The sequence below is a fragment of the Peromyscus maniculatus genome, chromosome 4, assembly GCF_049852395.1.
Source record: "Peromyscus maniculatus bairdii isolate BWxNUB_F1_BW_parent chromosome 4, HU_Pman_BW_mat_3.1, whole genome shotgun sequence".
NCBI classification, from domain to species: Eukaryota; Metazoa; Chordata; class Mammalia; order Rodentia; family Cricetidae; genus Peromyscus; species Peromyscus maniculatus.
The window spans coordinates 133,220,402-133,233,708 of record NC_134855.1 but is presented as its reverse complement, the minus strand read 5'-3'; the positions used below and the strand labels follow the sequence as shown (position 1 = coordinate 133,233,708).

General features: G+C 43.5%; 1 pseudogene; it reads left to right on the top strand.

The window, feature by feature from the left end:
• The first annotated feature begins 11,598 nt into the window (after positions 1–11,598).
• On the top strand, positions 11,599–12,226 carry LOC143273040 (non-histone chromosomal protein HMG-14 pseudogene; annotated as a pseudogene).
• The last annotated feature ends 1,081 nt before the right edge of the window (positions 12,227–13,307 follow it).

The window sequence follows — 13,307 nt, the reverse complement described above, 5'->3', positions numbered from 1 at the left end:
CCATGCTAAAATCTTGTTAGAGGAGTTTTCACAGCCCAGGAACACAGCCTGGGGGTGCTGAAGTTGGATGTGTTTACCTCATTTGCCGTAGCTGCTAAATAGTTTAACTAACACCTTGTACCTGGATGTTCTTGGCATTATGGGCAGGGGAGTGTGTGGGGCACCATGATGGTGGCGAGAGGAATTGGAGGGGTCAGTTCAGAACCTCTCACTAGGACTGGGGGACCTGGGTTCAAATCCTCATTCTTCCTACTCCTGGCTGAATTACTTGGGTTGGGGCTTCTTTCCTCTCTGTGAAGTGAGACTGGAAAGTGCACCTCACCTCCCTGCTATCCTCGTGCAGAGAAAAGAGGTGGGAAACACATGTGAATGTCCTCACACTGGGCAGGCTGTGCACACAGGGACAGTAATGTCTGCAGTTACATTACACAGCACTGTCCTCACACTGGGCAGACTGTGCACACGGGGACAGTAATGTCTGCAGTTACATTACACAACACTGTCCTCACACTGGGCAGACTGTGCACACGGGGACAGTAATGTCTGCAGTTACATTACACAGCACTGTCCTCACACTGGGCAGACTGTGCACACGGGGACAGTAATGTCTGCAGTTACATTACACAACACTGTCCTCACACTGGGCAGACTGTGCACACGGGGACAGTAATGTCTGCAGTTACATTACAGAGCACACACAAGGGCTCTTGTTAGGGAGAGTTGGGCTTCTAGAGGCCATCTTAGGCCTGTGCTGGCTGCTCTGAGTCACCTTGAAAAGAGCATCCCTCTGTGTACAGAAATTATCCTTGAATGTAAAGTACTTCACTGTCAGGATCAAAGACTGGAACATAAGTGTCATATATTAATTTCTGATTAAAAGTTCCCTGTGAATCATTAAGGATTATCTGTCCTGGTGTAGGACATTCTAATCCCAATATGTGATAATCTCCAGTCATGAGATCATCCTGGTCTCTCTGACCCTAGCTCTTAATTTGTTCCTAATCAGAACTCAGTGCACTGTTTTTTAAAGGCCACTGAGAATAGAGAGGCCAGTCTTGGGGCTGGGTCATACAGGAACCAGGCTTGGATATAATAAGAAGCTCTGCTTCCTAGATTTCCCTTACCCAGAAGGACAGAAGCATTCCACACACCTTTCCACAGTATATCAGACACAGACATGGGTCCACCACACTCGAAATACCATGTCATTTTTTAAACTTAGGCAGGTTCTCTGTTGTGGATTTCTATACCAACCTGCGAAGTGATTTTTGATCCCAAGTGATAGAGCCAGAGTGACAGAGCCAGAGAAAAAGTTCATTCACTTTATCCCATTCTCACATATAAACCCCCTGCTTGAAAGTTATTGAATATAAGGAAGACAAAGGCAGAAAAAAATGTTTAAGTACCTGTCATTTTATCATAGATAAATGTAGCAGTTAGTGAAACTATATAACCTATCATCTGAAGATAATCAATTACATTTTTGGCAATGTTGACATTATCAGGTGACATACTTGCTCTATTCCTGAAACCCTGCACCTTGAGCTGGAGAAGTGGCTCATGGTGAAGAGCCATTATTACTGTGCAGAGCACCAGTAGTTGTTTTGCAGAACCCAAATGACAACACACAACTGCCTGTGACTTCCTGTCCCTGGGGATTCACAGCCCTCCTCTGATCTCCTGAGGGGACTGTACACACATGCTGCATAGAAACTCATGCAAGCAATGATACTTACACCAAAAACAAATAAATCTTTAAAAGAAACAAAGCACATTACTCTAACCTTGGTTACACATAGCCCTTCAGGCCCTCTCCTAGAAGATGGGAAGTAACCAAGGGTCTTGTTCCCTCTTGACTGGGATTTGCATCTTTTGTTCTGTGCAATGGTCCTTGAGCATTTGCTGAAAAATTCCAAAGAAACCAAAAATGGGCCCAGGAGGAGTTATTGGAGGCTCTGGGTCCTCTGAGCTGCTGGTTGTCTGCTTTTTCCATCTTAGTCACTAGAGCTGGCTCCTGAGCTACAGCTGGGGACAAGTGTTTGTGGAAGAAAAGAAAGGTGAGAGAAACGAAAATGCAAGCTCATGAGAGGGAGAGAGGGAAGGAAAGAGTGACAGGGAGGCTCTGAGGGAGGAAAGGAGAGAGTGAAGAAGAAAAAGAAGAAAAGGTGGAAGAATAGGAAGAAGAAATGGAGCAGGAGACAATGGTGGTGGACACAGCTCTGCACTGAGAGTGGAGAAACTGAAGGCTGGTGCCTTCACTCCAGGCTGGAATGAGATTTGGGGCAGTTCTCCGGTTCCTTTTTTCTCTTTTATCTCACTTTAGGAACACTGGTATCATAGATGTCATCCAGCACATCTGGCTTTTTGTGCATTCCAGGATGTGGTGGTTTGAATAGAAATGGCCCTCATAAACTCATATGTTTGAATGCATAAATAGTGAGTGGCACTATTAGGCTGTGTGGCCTTGTTGGAATAGGTGAGGCCTTTTTGGAGGAAGTATATCATTTTGGGGGCAGGATTTGAGGTTTCATGTGTTCGAGCTATACCCAGTGTGGCACACAGTCTCCTTCTGCTGCTTCTGGATAATGATGTAGAACTCTCAGCTCCTTCTCTATCACCATGTCTGCCTGCATGCTGCCATGCTTCTTGCCATGAAGATAATGTACTAAACTGTAGGCAGAAGTTTCTGTCTTGCCAGCAGCTCCCAAATAGACATACTGAGGCTTATATTAATTACAAATGATTGGCCAATAGCTCAGCCATTTTACTAGCTAACTTTTACATTGATGTTGATCCATATTTCTTATCTATGCTTTGCTTCGTGTCTTGGTACCTTTTCTCAGTATGGCATGACCATCTTGCTTCTCTCTGTCTGGCAACTCCCTGACTCCTCCCTTCTTCATCACAATCACCTTCTTATTAACAATGAGAGCAACACATTTTCACAGTGTACAGAATTATTCCAAAGCATTTCCCTCTTTTTTTCTAATTAAAAAGGATGATTTTGACCTTAACATAGTAAAACTATATATAGCAAAAATACTTATCAAGTAAGAATTATGGTTACAATATCCAGTCAATTTGTATTTGACAAAATTAGAGAAAATAATCTACTATATTTTTTTTTAATCAGGATGAGTCTAAAGTTTTGCAACTAATTTACCTTTTTATCATAACTAAGGAAACAATTAATTATAACTGTCTAGTCTTCAAGTCCATCAAAGATCCCAGCAGGATATAATAATATGGAGTAAACAGGAAGTGCTTTTCAAGCGACTTCCAAAAATTGAGAGAAACAGCTGGCTGTGTGGACTATCACCCAAGTTTCTCTGAGATGTTCCAGAATCCATTCCTGCCTTCAAGCCTAGAATATCTGACAGACTTTTTGAAAAGCAGGAAGTTTTGAAGTACTGTCTTAACTTGTCTTTGCAAAGTTCGGCAGTCTCTTTTTGTGTGTGTCCTGCTGATCCAGTTTGGACAGTAACTGTTAGCAATTGAGGCAGGAACAGTTTCTTTGCCCACATAGCTAGCTTTTTCCATAAAGAAAACAAATTCTGTATTGAGATTTTTGATGCCCACTGTCTTTGTCGAAATCGATTGGTGCTTTTCACTGTCTCACTGTCATGAAAAGCCTTAGGTGAGTAAACATATTAAATGCTGTATTTTGTAGGACTTAGAAGTATTTGAAGACCATCTATCTATCTACATATATGTGTATGACCTTGAAAACATAACAAACATGACTGTAAGTTTGACTGCTATAGATTACTAACTACTAAATAAATAACTAAACTACTAACTACTAAGTAAATAACTAAATAAATAACTACTAAATAAATCTTAATTATACATTATAATTTTAAATGAACTGTACAAGCACAATACTCCAAACAAGAGTAGAAATATACATACAGTATAACAAAATTAACTTTAAGTGTGTATGAATATACCAACATCTATAACAATGTAAAATATTTAAGACTAGTAGATTCCATAATCTAATCTTTCATTTCTATATCCTTCCTATTTCTTTCAGAAAGAGAGTTTTGAATAACTTTTTTTTCTAGCTTTTTTTTATTTAACTGTGACCAATAACAACTTGGGACCAATCCCCCTTAAATGATAATAAACATCCACCACACATTTTTTGGGAACGTGGGCATTGCTCTTTAGACTACTTCCTGCTGTTTGTGGGCACAGACCAAGTTGGATGCCATTTGTAGGAGTAGTTTCTGTTCTGCCACAAGCTCACAACTATACACACTGAGGCTTATATAATCACAAAAAATATTCAGCCAATTGCTAAGCCTTATTATTACTCAGTATTAAATTTATGTTAACGCACATTTCTTATCTATGCCTTGCCATACAGCTCTGTAAGTTTACTCAGTATAGCATGCCCATCTTGCTTCTCTCTGTCAATCTCGTGACTCTAATTCTTCCCTTCTTAATCCCAGCATTCTTAGTTTAGTTGTCCTGAATATACTTCCTATCTGGCTACCAGCCAATCAGCTTATTCTTAACAATGAGAGCAACAAAATTTTACAGTGTACAGGATTATTCCACAGTACTAAACCTTTGAAAATGTAAAATGTAATCCAGCTTCAATGAAATGTTTTCCTTTATAAAAGTTGCCAGGGTTATGGTATCTCTTGAAAGCAATAAAACTGTAACTAAGACAAAAGGTGGTACCAAGAGTGGGGTATTTCTGTGATAGGCCTGACCTTGCTTTTGTTTGAAGGAATATAGATTTGGGGATTTGGATTAGAAAAGCAGTAGAGTGCTTTAAACAGGGCCCCAAATAGGCCATGCTAGTAGGAACATGGAAGACAGTGATGCTGAATGTGATTTTAGCTGTGGGGACCTGGCTCAAGAAGTTTCAGAGAAGAAGGATTTTAGTATGCATCCTAGAGACTCTTCTTGTGATATTTTGGCAAAGAATGTAGCTGCTTTTTACCATTGTTCTGAAAGTCTTCCTGAGGCTAAAGTGAAGAATTTTGGATTATTTTAATTGACAGAGGAAGTCTCAGAACAGTCTAGTATTGACTCTCTCATGTGGTTACTAGTGTTAACTCTTATGAAGATCCATAATGAAAAGGAGCAAGCTCAGAAAGGAAAAATAAAATCTATAGTTTGAGGAGAAATGGGCCACCAGGAAGTGGAATGGAGCCAAATCCCGTGCTCAAAGAGATAAACAGATTAAAGATAAGCCTGATGTGAAAAGAGAGTGGTGATCTCAGGGTCAGACCCCACTCAGATAAGATTCCAACTTGTGAAAATGAATTAAAGAAAAGTGAAAGGAAATTAAATAAAAATGAAAAGGAATTAGAGAAGAGCTTAGGGCCAGGTGTGGTGTTGCATAACTAATTCCCACACTCAGAAGGCAGATCTCTAAGTCTGAGGATAGCCTGGTCTACAGAGCAAATTCCAGGATATCCAAGCTTAACCAGTGAAGGTAACCTTTGAAAACCTAGAGAAGACATAATTGAATGAGGGGGCCTTGTTCCAGCCCCAGCAAGCAGCAGAACTTGGCAGTTTTGGCCATTTGGTTGTGGTTTTGAGTCAAGGATAGAAGACAGGAGTTATGGAATCTCCCTCCTTGACTAAGGAGAGCTGCTGAGGCCAGGTGTGTGGCAGGGTTGTCATCCTTCTACCCCTGTCAGATCCTGCCACCTCAGTAAAGCTTCCTGAAGCTCCTGGGGTGGCTGCTGGGCTCCTCATCTGCTTCCACAGAACTTGGCACAGTATCACTTACTGCAACAAATGCATCAATTGCTCCACCCTCTCCAGGCTATGGCTCTGGAAGTCATCCTGGCTCTTGAGGTAAAGCAGCAGACAGCATATATCTTCTGTCTGAACACGTCCACATGCTAGTGGGGGAGACTGAAAAGAGCATGGGAGATTGCAGTAAGTCACACAGGAATGTGGTTTATGAAGAAAAGGAAATCACAGAAGACAGTGGATGGCATGCATGTGTGAGTGTGCTCATGTGTGTGGGCATCTGTGTCCACATGGAGACTGGATATCAGTGTTGGGGCTTGGTACTTGAGTCCCATCCACTTAAATTTTGAGGGAGAGTTTCTCGCTTGGCCCTAGACTCACTGACTAGGCATGATTGGCTGGCCAGTGAGCCCCCGAGATTCCCCAGCACTGGAAATACAACATCACTCCTGTCAAATGTCCCCTCACAGTTAACTCCCTCTATTCTGCAGCCACTCGGCTTGATTTCTTTGTTTAAAAAAAAAGCTCATTCATGCCTCCCTCACACCCTTCCCACAGTCTCATCCTCCACATGTGTCCTAGCACAGCTTCCTCTGTCTGTCCTTCATGGTTCATTTGGAAGTTCTCACCCTCAAACAGCCTTCTGTCTTCCCTCAGCTTCTCAGTTCCCACCTCCTTGTCTCATAACCTCCTGCTGTGGTTTCCTAAAACATCAAGCCCTCTCTGTGATATTGTGGGCTCTGTATTTCTCCCTTCATGGTTAGTTGGATAGAATAGAATCAAATCCCTGGGGACACAGAGAGCCTTGTGTGCTCTTCATTATGCTGAACTTAGAACCTAGAGCAGTGACTAGAACCAAACACCATCCCTGGGGACACAGAGAGCCTTCTGTGCTCTTCATTGTGGTGACCTTCGAATCTCAAGCAGTGACCGGCTCCTTTCAGATGTTTAACTACAGCATCATAGACGAGTGAAGGAAGGAATGACACACGCAGTGATGTTAAAGACCCGAGGTCACCGCTCTCCATTTCCATGCCCAGGATTATAAGCACATCGACACATGAACTGCTCCTTCACTGTGGCCCTTTTGGTTGGGCGGCTCAGCTGCTGCTCCTCTGCAGTGTTGTGCCTAGCATGCAAAGGGGACTTCTATGATGGTTAGACCTGGGAATAATTTAAATGGATGAAGCAGCTTTTCCAAGGACCAATGGGAGGATAGCAGGGATGGACATTGAGCCAAACGACTTGGATCCAGAGCCGTGGGGCAGGAAGTGCTAACTGGCCACTGGCTGTCTTCAACCACTTCATTGATAACTTTTCATTATTCTTTCTGCTCTGCTGGGAGTCCAGAGCATTCAAATTCTTTCGAGTAGAACTGCTCACCAATCTCCAATGACATTCAGCACCCTGGCAGTGCATGGGTCACAGTGTGCATCTGTGGTGGAGTGATGGGGGATTTTCCTTGTCTCTTCCATCTCGTTTCTGCACATGGTCAATTTTTTAAATCTCATTTTCTCTGTCCTTCATATGTAGAATGTGGAGGTTGTGATGGCTATTCTTGGTAATCAGCTGGACTACATCGGGCATTAACTGCACCCAAATTAGGCAGGGCACACTTGTGAGGGATTTCTTTGCTTAACTAGACCCTTTGAAGTAGGATGGTCCACTTCTAATCTAGTTCTTTGAGGTGGGTTGACACACTTGTAATCTGGGCCACATATTCTTCTTGAAGCCTTTATACAGGACATGGATGATGGAAGCTCTCTCTCTCTGTCTCCCCCCTCTCTTTGTCTTTCTTCCTCCTTGCTCTCATTCAAAGTTCAAGTGCATTCCTTCACGGGCATTAAAGCCTACTTCTTTAGGATTCATGGATTTACTGAAGACCATCTAAGACATCCAACATTGTGGACTGAACAATTCCTGGATTCCTGGAACCTCAGTTCATAGGCAGCCATTGTTGGACTTGCTGGATCACAGCCAGTAAGTCATCCTAATAAATCCACTCTATAGACATGCACAAAAACATTCATTCTATAAGTTCTGTTACTTTAAAGAACCCTGAGTAGTGAAGAGGATTATGATGCACACTTCAGAGTTACTCTGGGGACTAGTACATAATGCTCACTATGTCTCAGCTCACAGTCAAACCTTGTCCCAAACTCCTAACTCTTACTGTGTCCTACTGAGGAATTTTGAAGTGTTGTTTGTAACCCTGGCTTTGGTGTTCTTAACAACAGGATATTCTCAAGGATTTTCCTCCAAGGCGTTTTGGAGACCTGTGCCTATGGTGGGACACTTTGATTAACCTTGGTGCAGGGAGGAAGGGCATGGACCTGCCTCAACTGAATGTACCAGGCTCTGCTGACTCCCAGTGGGAGACCTTGCATTGGAGGAGGGGGAAATGGGGCTGGGTTGTGGGGGAAGGCTGGGGGTAGGGAGGAAGGAGGAGAGGATAATCTGTGGTTGGTATGTAAAATGAATGGAAAATCACTTAATAATAGAAAAAATTAAGAAAGAATGAAATGGGTTCCAAACCATCAGAGCACAGGAAAAGTGTGTCTTGAAAAAATAAAGAACAAATCAGAAAAATAACATAAATAAAAATTTTACTTTTTCCCATTCTGAAGGCTGTCGCTTTGCCTTGTAGATCGTATCCTTTGCTCTACAAAAGCTTCTCAGTTTCAAGAGGTCCCATTGATTGATTGTTTCTCTCAGTGTCTGTGCTACTGGTGTTATATTTAGGAAGTGATCTCTTATGCCAATGCATTCAAGACTACTTCCTACTTTCTCTTCTAGCAGGTTCAGAGTAGCTGGATTTATGTTGAGGTCATTGATCTACTTGGACTTAAGTTTTGTGCACGGTGACAGATATGGATCTATTTGCAGCCTTCTACACGTTGATATCCAGTTATGCCAGCACCATTTGTTGAAGATGCTTTCTTTTTTCCATTGTATACTTTTGGCTTCTTTGTCAAAAATTATATGTTCATAGGTGTATGGATTAATGTCAGGGTCTTCAATTCAATTCCATTGGTCCACATGTCAGTTTTTATGCCAATACAAAGCTGTTTTTATTACTGTAGCTCTATAGTAGAGCTTGAAGTCAGGGATCGTGATGCCTCCAGAAGTTGTTTTATTGTACAGGATTCTTTTAGCTATCCTGGGTTTTTTGTTTTTCCATATGAAGTTGAGTATTATTCTTTCCAGGTCTGTGAAGAAAGACACGAGGATCACCCAATGACGGAGAAATGGCTGAGATCTACATGAAAAACCTGGATATGAGTGGGAGTAATGAGGGTCGAGGGAAAGAGAGCCTGTGGGAGCGGGAGATCCCAGCTAGATCAAGAACAGAGAGGGAGAACAAGGAATAGGAGACCATGGTAAATGAAGACCACATGAGAAAAGGAAGAAACAAAGTGCTAGAGAGGCCCAAAGAAATCCACAAAGATACCCCCATAATAGACTGCTGGCAATGTTCGAGAGACAGCTGGAACTGACCTATTCTGGTGATGTAATGGGCAAACACCAAAATAGTGGTGCCAGAAACCCCATCCAAGGACTGAGGAATCTGGATGCAGAGATCCATGGCTAGGTCCCGGGTTGAGCTCCGGGAGTCTAATTAGCAAGAAAAAGGAGGGTTTATATGAGCGAGAATTGTTGAAACCAAGGTTGGATAAAGCACAGGGACAAATAGCCAAAAGAATGGAAACACATGAACTATGAACCAAAGGCTGAGGGGCCCCCAACTGGGTCAGGCCCTCTAAATAGGTGAGACAGTTGATTGGCTTGATCTGTTTGGGAGGCATCTAGGCAGTGGTACCGGGTCCTGTGCTCATTGCATGAGTTGGCTGTTTGAAACCTGGGGCTTATGCAGGGACACTTGGCACAGTCTGGGAGGAGGGGACTGGACTTGCCTGGACTGAGTCTACCAGGTTGATCTCAGTCCTCGGGGGAGGCTTTGCCCTGGAGGAGGTGGGAATGGGGGGTGGGCTGGGGGGAAGGGAAGGGGGGCAGGAGGGGGGAGAACAAGGGAATCCGTGGCTGATATGTAGAACTGAATGGTATTATAAAATAAAATAAAAGGAAAAAAATCCCATGATGGCAAGGGGAAAGTAGAAGCAAAATCTCCCCCAACAAAGAAGCTATTTCGAAATGATACCTGCTTGGAAAAGGAAAAATCAGGGTCTTTTTTCTTCCAATGCAGTGTCACCAAGTATATCAACCATACTCCAGGGTAGACCCCAACTCAAAATGGACTTCATGTTTCTTTATAAACTTTTTGTTTTGTTTTGGTTAAAAATAAAAGTTCTGCCGGGCGGTGGTGGCGCACGCCTTTAATCCCAGCACTTGGGAGGCAGAGCCAGGCGAATCTCTGTGAGTTCGAGGCCAGCCTGGGCTACCAAGTGAGTCCCAGGAAAGGCGCAAAGCTACACAGAGAAACCCTGTCTCAAAAAACCAAAAAAAAAAAAAAAAAAAGTTCCACTTTTGAGTAAAAAAAAAAGTTACAATAGACGCCAGTCCCATAGCTGCTGATCCATTTAAATGGCACAGTGAAGAGGTCCCCATTGTGGTAGGTATTTCTCCTTGGCCACCCATCTCTCTAAAAGTGAGGGTGCTGACTGAGCTTCCCTGTTCTCTCCATCTGGGAGAGTGTGGGGACCTCAGATTTTTTACTGAAACCACTTACCACTTGTACAAACTTTAAACTTTGCTTTTCTTTTATCTAGAAACCTCCAGTCATTTTCCAGGACATATAGGTGGTTGATTACTGAGAGCAGACATTGTGAAGCAAGTTTTTCTTTAAAATTCAAGAAATAGTAATGAAGGGATCTAGCAGGCCTGAGCATGCAAACATGGCTCTGGCAGGCCTTCCCTTACCCATCCCCTCTGCCTTGCTAAACTGTTAGATCACATTCCTAAACTAGCCGCCAAGATCTATTTCCTTATTTTTCCACTTCCTCTGAAGCTGACCACCAAGGTCCAGTTATCAAAGTCCAGCAAACTTCTGTCCCTCCTTGGGTTGCCCTTATTAAAATGCCCAATCAAAACCAACCAACCAATCCTCACATGAAATTTCCCTTTTTTCTTTTATAAACTGCCATTTGCCTATGGAACATGTGTCTGTCTTCTCTGTATTCTGAGGCAGGCAGGCCTTTGTCCCTCCAGGACAAAAATAAGCAAGGAGAACAAAGAAAACTTCATGTTAAGAGATACTTGACACTGGAGATCAGAGAACCTTTAGAGATAATGGATTTGGGATTATTTGCTTGTGCCATGGCAGAAATGGTTTCAATCTGTGAGAATCCGAGAATCATGTGTGCCATCTTTGGCAATCCAGCTATTCTAAGGACAAGCAGTTTTCAGAAAGACAGTGAGGCTTTAGTAACATCTGAGTTCCAGGAGGAAACTTAGACTGAACATGCAAAACAAAGGGACAGAAGAAGCTTCAGGAGGGAGCTGAGAGACAGGTGGGGGTGAGCCAGGAGCAGAACAATGAAGTGATGGGAGAGACTGGAGGAAAGGGGGGTGCAGGTGGGAAGGGTGAGGAGGACAGGGGAGAGGAGGGTAAGTGTCCTGGTGACTATTCCAATCTGGCTATCACCAAGTGAACTGAGAGACTTGTCAGTGAAATGACCCAAATCACAAATGAGGGGCATCTCTGTCCAACTCACAGACAGAGCAGGCAGTGCTGAAGTGACCTCAGGCAGTTTGTGTGGGTGAAAGAAGCAAATCCTAGGGAGAGATGCTGCAGGGAGTAAGATGAAGCCACTGTGCAGCAACCTGGAATAAGAACAAAAGTTGTTGAGTTCGTGCGGTGGTGGCCGAGGCTGTGTAGCTCCGTGACGGGTTTGGCCTCGCATGCGCCTCCCACCCAGCGCCGCCACGATGCCCAAGAGGAAGGTTAGAGCAGACAGAGCGGCAAAGGCGGAGCCCAAGCGGAGCTTGGCGAGGCTCTCGGCCAAGCTCGCCCAGCCAAGGTGGACGCCAAGCCGAAGAAGGCCGCGGGCGGGAAAGGATAAATGATCAGACAAAAAAGTGCAAACAAAAGGGAAGAGGGGAGCAAAGGGCAAACAGGCGGAGGTGGCTGACCAGCAAACCACAGATGTGCCTGCAGAAAATGGAGAGGCTGAGAACCAGAGTCCAGCCTCTGATGTCGAAGAGAAAGAAGCCAAGTCCGACTAACCATCCATCGTGTCTGTCAGTGTCCCCGTCTCCCTTCTTGTACAATCCAGAGGAATATTTTTATCAACTATTTTGTAAATGCGAGTTTTTTAGTAGCTCTAGAAACCTTTTTAAAAGGTGGAAGGAAGTCCCGCCTCATCCCATTTTTTAAGTGTAAATGATTTTTTTAAGAGGTTAAATCACTTGCTGGTTGTTTATTTTTTGGTACAACCAGAAAATAGCAGGATACTGAATCAGGAGAGGCTGTGACTGTCTCGGGGGTCACCATAACATTCCGTAGAGGGGGCTAGTTTTATATCCTACAACACAAAGCATACTTGGAGTCTTGGTCGTGCATTTGTGTCTGGAATATTTTCAGTTATTTCTGGTCTCGTGTTTCTAGTAGAACTGTATCCTAAAATACCACTCCTCGGTCCTTGCCCTGTCAGAACTGTCTCTGGTCATGGCAGTCCATTTTCCTAACAATTGTGATAATGTGCTGTGAAAGATTGAAATTTTGAATATGTACTGTATGTGGCATAAAATTGTGAGTCAGTGTAATTAAGGACTGTGAGCATTTGATTGTTATGTGAGGTCTTAGGGAAAACTTGCCAAGTTTAGGATGGAACATCACTGGAATAAATTAAAGAGAAACAATACATGGCTCTTTTGGGTACGTGAACACAATGTATGACTCTTAGAGTTTGGGTCCATGTTTTAAGAATTGAAATGTCTGTGTACTCAACCAATAAAGTCTCAGTTGTGACAGAGTAAAAAAAAAAAAAAAAGAACAAAAGTTGTCAAACATTGGCTGTCACGTCAACAGAGGGAGGCTGTCTTCCCTGGACAGTGATGGGACTGACTTGGCCTGGCCTCACTGTATACACTCATTTCCACAGTGCCCAGGATGGATACACCACAGAGGGGGACAGCTATGGTTGTGTGGTCTTGTCTGACACCCGGTCCTGACCCCTCCTCATCCCTAATCCAAGTGACATAAACTCAGAGACGCACAGAGGCATTCACAACCAGGGGCATCTTCAGCTCCACACCTTTGCCCTTGGAAGACAGGTCAGCTTGCAAGTCCAGGACTCTGAGTTCGCTGACCTGCATACTGCCCCAAACCCATAAGGGCCCACATGGCATTCCTCTTTGCCTTACATGTGCCTCTCAGCTTTTCTCTTGTCCTCACTACATCCTCTTATGAATTTGAACCTCTACCTTCTCAGTTTAGGTGGACTACTGATGGAGGGAAATATTGGGCCTCAGAGCCAGAACTTGAACTCAGGACTGCGTGAATCAACATTCCATGAAACCACTGCTGTAGAATAAGGGCTGTGGATTCCAATATCCTATCCCTTGAAAGAACTTGGACTTATCCTCCTGGCTGTATTTGGAGAAGAGTCATTCTAAGAGAAAGTCCT